The sequence below is a fragment of the Hemiscyllium ocellatum genome, chromosome 7 (assembly GCF_020745735.1).
Source record: "Hemiscyllium ocellatum isolate sHemOce1 chromosome 7, sHemOce1.pat.X.cur, whole genome shotgun sequence".
Lineage (NCBI taxonomy): Eukaryota > Metazoa > Chordata > Chondrichthyes > Orectolobiformes > Hemiscylliidae > Hemiscyllium > Hemiscyllium ocellatum.
In genome coordinates, this window is record NC_083407.1 from 408,017 (window position 1) to 414,016 (window position 6,000).

A 6,000-nucleotide genomic window follows, 5' to 3' on the forward strand; every position below is an offset into this window, starting at 1 on the left:
AGGGAGAAGAGCAGACAAAGGAAGCGCATGGTGAGGACAGTGCAGGAGAGAGAGAGAGAGAGAACCTGTATAGTTACCGCCTTTGCTGTTTGAATTCGTATATCGCTGGACATCGGAGTGCATCTGGGAAAATTAGCAAACAGTGAAATTCACAACTAATCTTAAAGGAACTGTTGGACGAAGTTGACAGCACAGAATCAGATAAGTTAATTGTTGTTTTAAGTCTGTCCAAGAGAAAGGCTGCAGTAGTGAGTATAATGGATTCTTTCTTGATTATATGTTTTTGGAGATATGTCTCTTGATTAAACTTAAAACATAAGCCATAGTTATTAATTTAACCTGGGGCAGTGTTTTATACAGGAATAAGACGGTGTTATTTTCTGGGTCTGTAGATTGTGAAGGAGCAAAAGTGGCCTTTGCAGTGATATGTACTTCTTGTCAGATATGGGAGGTTAAAGAGAGTTTAAGGGTTACTGTGGATTATACCTGCCATAAATGCTGTTGGATGCGAACCTTATCAGATTGAGTGGATCGTTTGGAGAGACAGTTAGAAGCGATGAGAAATTCACAACAGCAACAGTATGTGATGGATGGCAGTTATAAGAAGGGGGGAAAGTCTCCAATACAGTCACATCGATGAGTTAACTCCAGGAAGGCTAAGAGAGATAGGCAGCTAGGGCAGCAGTCTTTTGTGGATATACCCATCTCAAACAGATATGCTGTTTTGGAAAATGTAGGGGGTGATGAATTCTCAGGGGAATGTAGCGCGAACAGCCAAGTTTCTGGTATTGAGACTGGCTCTAATGCAACGAGGGGTACGTCGGCTTCCAAGAGATCAATTGCGTTAGGGGATTCTGTAGTCAGAGGTACAGACAGACGTTTCTGTGGCCAGCAGAGAAAAAGCAGAATGGTGTGTTGTTTCCCTGGTGCCAGGATCAAGGATGTCTCAGAGAGGGTGCAGAATGTTCTTATGGGGCAGAGGGGCCAGCAGGAGGTCATTGTCCACATTGGAACCAACAACATAGGAAGGGAAAAGGTTGAGACTCTGAAGGAAGATTACAGAGAGTTAGGCAGAAATTTAAAAAGGAGGTCCTCAAGGGTAATAATACCTGGATTACTCCCAGTGCTATGAGCTAGTGAGGGCAGGAATAGGAGGATAGAGCAGATGAATGCATGGCTGAGGAGCTGGTGTATGGGAGAAGGATTCACATTTTTGGATCATTGGAATCTCTTTTGGGGTAGAAGTGACCTGTACAAGAAGAATGGATTGCATCTAAATTGGAAGGGGACTAATATACTGGCAGGGAAATTTGCTAAAACTGCTTGGGAGGATTTAAACTAGTAGGGTGGGGGGGGGGGGAACCCAGGGAGATAGTGAGGAAAGAGATCAATCTGAGACGAGTACAGCTGAGAACAGAAGTGAGTCAACAGTCAGGGCAGGCAGATGAACTCAGGGCATGGTTAGGAACATGGGACTGGGATATCATAGCAATTATGGAAACATGGCTCAGGGATGGGCAGGACTGGCAGCTTAATGTTCCAAGATACAAATGCTATAGGAAGGATAAAAAGGGGAGGCAAAAGAAGAGGGGCAGTGGCATTTTTGATAAGGGATAGCATTACAGCTGTGCTGAGGGAGGATATTCCCGGAAATACATCCAGGAAAGTTATTTAGGTGGAACTGAGAAATAAGAAAGGGATGATCACCTTATTGGGATTATATTATAGACCTCCCAATAGATTAGATTACTTACAGTGTGGAAACAGGCCCTTCGGCCCAACAAGTCGAAACCGACCTGCCGAAGTGCAACCCACCCAGACCCATTCCCCTACGCCTAACACTACGGGCAGTTTAGCATGGCCAATTCACCTAACTGCACATGTTTGGATTATGGGAGGAAACCGGAGCACCTGGAGGAAACCTACGCAGACGCGGGGAGAATGTGCAAACTCCACACAGCGAGTCGCCTGAGGCGGGAATTGAACCCGGGTCTCTGGCGCTGTGAGGCAGCAGTGCTAACCACTATGCCACCATGCTGCCCATAATAGTCAGAGGGAAATTGAGAAACAAACTTGTAACGAGTCCTAGGATGGATGTGTTGTCCCAGTCGAAGTGGTGTCGTTCCTCATCTGTACGTAAGGATACTAGTGATAGTGGATCATGTCTTTTTGTGGCTAGTTGATGTTCTGTATTCTGGTGGCTAGTTTTCTGCCTGTTTGTCCAATGTAGTGATTGTTGCAGTTCTTGTATGGTATTTTGTAAACGACATTAGTTTTGCTTCTTGTCTGTATAGGGTATTTCAAGTTCATTAGTTGCTGTTTAAGTGTGTTTGTGGGTTACCATGATGCCAAGGGGTCCGAGTAGTCTGGCAGTCATTTCTGAGATGTCTTTGATGTAGGGAAGAGTGGCTAGGGATTTTGGATGTGTTTTGCCTGCTTGTTTGGATTTGCTGCTGAGAAATTGGCAGACTGTTTGCATTGAATACCCATTCTTTTTGAATACACTGTATAGGTGATTTTCCTCTGCTGTCTGTAGTTCCTCTGTGCTGCAGTGTGTGGTGGCTCGTTGATGGGTATTATTAGGCTTACACCTAGACAGAGTAGTGAAGAAGGCGTTTGGAATGCTTTCCTTTATTGACCAGTGCATTGAGTATAGGAGTTGGGAGGTCATGTTGCGGCTGTACAAGATATTGGTTAGGCCACTTTTGGAATACTGTGTCCAATTCTGGTCTCCTTGCTGTACGAAAGATGTTGCCAAGGTTGGTGCGTTTGAGCTATAGGGAAAGTCTGAATAGGTTAGGGCTATTTTCCCTGAAATGTCGGAGGCTGGGAGGTGATCTTTATAGAGGTTTATAAAATCAAGAGGGGCATGGATAGGGTGAATAGTCAAGGTATTTTCTCTAGGGTAGGGGATTCCAAAACTAGTTGGCATCAGTTTAAAGTGAGAGGGGAAAGATTTAAAAGGGTCCTAATGGGCATCTTTTTAATGCAAAGGGTGGTGCATGTATGGAAAAAACTGCCAGATGAAGTGGTAGAAGCTGGTACAATTATAACATTTAAAAGGCATCTGGATGGATTTATGAATACGAAAGATTTGGAGGGATGTGGACCAAATGGTGGCAAATGGGACTAGATTAGTTTAAGATATCTGGTTGGCATGGATGAGTTGGACTGAAGTGTCAGTTTCCATGCTGTTCATCTCTATGGCTTTATAACATTAACCCTGAATCTAGGTATCATTCTTGTAAATCTACATTGTGCTTCCTCCAATACCATTATGTCCTTCCTAAGGTGCAGTGCCCTGATTTGTTCATAATACATAATCAAGTGGGGTACATGTGGTACACAAAGCAAGGGATATAATCCATAATAGAAATGCAGCTTAAGAGTGGTTCAAATTGGCAACCTTATGTCCTCATAAGAACATTTTTAGGGTGATAGGGAGGGGGAAATGGGCAATATTAGTACAAAAAATGCCAATATAATATTAGAATATAAAAATAAAAGTGAGTTTGAGTTAAAACAAAATCTTATAGTTTGGGAATAAAATGGAAAATATGCAAATATCAGTGTGGGTAAGAAGTGATGATCTGTAGAAGTATCAAAGAATGTTTTTTGACAAGTAATGGGTAGTCAAAAGAAAGGCGGTGCCAAGTAGCTTTTTAAAAAAGCAGATCTTGCGGAGACCACAGACATGCCTAAGGTGCTAAGTTATTAGCATAATAGAACTTCACAGTAGAAAAGGAGGCCATTTGATCCAGCATGTCTGTACCGGCTTCCAAAAGAACCACCCAGCTAGTCCCATTCTCCAGACCTATTTCTGTAGCTCTCTAATCACTTTCAAGTATATATTCAATTCTTTTGAAACTTCCTAGGAGTCCACCTCCACCACTCTCCCAGACAACACATTCCAAAGCCTCACAACTCTGAGTTAAGAATTTTCTCCTCATCTCATTCCTAACTCACTTGCTGACAGTATTGAAATTGTGACTCCTAGTTATTGGTATACCAACTAGTGGAAGCAGAATATCCTCTTTACCCTATTAAAATTGTTCACAATTTTGAATGGCTCAATAATCTTATTCTCCATGGAGCAATGAAGTTTAAGTCCAATTTTTCTAATCTTTCGTTGTATCTAATACCCCTCATTTCTGGTATCATTCTAATAAATCTCCTTTGAACTCTCTCCAGGGCTTTAACATTCTTCCTTAAATAAGAATTGAACATATTTTGTGAATGTTTTGATGAAAAATATGATGCAACTGATGACAATGAACAGGAAGCATACTGACAGGAATAGGCAAATATAGCTTGATTACAAAAGGAAAATCATGATTGGCCAATTGGCTGGATAAGGAGGAGTTTGTGGATTGGTTTACTTCAACTTTCAAAAGGTTCTTAATAAAATAGCGTATTGAAATGGATAGAGGACTGGTTGAAACAGGAGAATATGAATAAACAAAGAATATGAAGAAATGGATCTTTTTCCAGTTGGCACCAGTGACTAGTGGGATACCACAGGGATCAGTGCTTGGATCCTGGTTATTCATAGTATATATTAATGATTTACATAAAGGAACTAAATATGATATCTCCAGATTTGCAAATGACACAAAGCTGGGTGGAAGGGTGAACTAGAAGGAGAATGCAGACATGCTTTAGTATGATTTTGACAAGTTGAGTTAGTGTGTAAATATAGTATGGATAAATGTGAAATCATCCTTTTTGGTAGCAGATTATTATTTGAATGGCAATAGATTAGGAAAGGTCAAGGTGTAATCATGATGTAACGAGACCCGGATGTCCTTATAATCAGTTACTGAAAGTAGGTTTGTAGGTGCACCAGGCAGTGAAGAAGGCAAATGGTATGTTGGCCTTCATAGCAAGAGAATGCAAGTAGAGGAGCAGGGATGTCTTGCTGCAATTTTATAGCAGCACTTGGAATATTGTGTGCAGTTTTGTTCTTACCTCAGGAAGTATGGTTAAAGTCAGAAGTCACATGACACCACGTTGTAATCCAACGGGCTTATTTGCAACCACGAGTTTTTGGAACACTACTCCTTCGTCAGGTGGCTGATCTGATTTTAATCTCGACTCTAGATTCCTCTGATTGTTCTAAACTCCAGGGATACAGCCTAGCCTTGTTTAGACTTTCCTCGTAAAGTACTCATCCCAGGTGTTAGTTTAGTAAACCTCTGAACTGCTCATAATGCATTAACTTCCTCTGTAGGTATGGTGTTCAATACTGTATAAGTTATTCCAGATGTGGTTTCATCAATGCCCTGCATAACTGAAGTATAGTAGTCCCTACTCTTGCATTCAATATCTCTTGCAATAAAATGTAACAGTTCTCGAAAACCATGTTAAGGAACCGGATCTGGATGAACTTCAGATCATTCGGGAGTCAGAGAGGGTTATTGAGAGGAGTTGCAGGGAGGTAGTTACTCCGTAGCCTGGTGAAGAAGGTACATGGGTTACCGTTAGGAATGGGAAAGGGCACTGGCAAGCAGTGCAAGGATCTCCTGTGATGGTTCCCTCAACAACAAGTATACTGTTTTGGATACTGTTAGGGGAGACAACACCTGAACTGAAAAATGTGTTGCTGGAAAAGCGCAGCAGGTCAGGCAGCATCCAAGGAGCAGGAGAATTGACGTTTCAGACATAAGCCCTTCTTCATGCCCGAAACGTCGATTCTCCTGCTCCTTGGATGCTGCCTGACCTGCTGCGTTTTTCCAGCAACACATTTTTCAGCTCTGATCTCCAGCATCTGCAGTCCTCCCTTTCTCCGGGGAGACAACTTACCAGAGTTAAGCAATGGGGCACAGGTTTCTGGTGCAGAGTCTGTCCCTGCTGCTCAGAGGGGAAGGGGGAAGAGGAGCAGAGTTTTAGTCATTGCGGAATCCATATTTAGAGGAACAGATAGGAGGTTTTGTGGGAATGAGCGAGACTCATGATTGGTGTGTTGCCTTCCAGGTGCCAGGGTTCGTGATGTCTCTGATT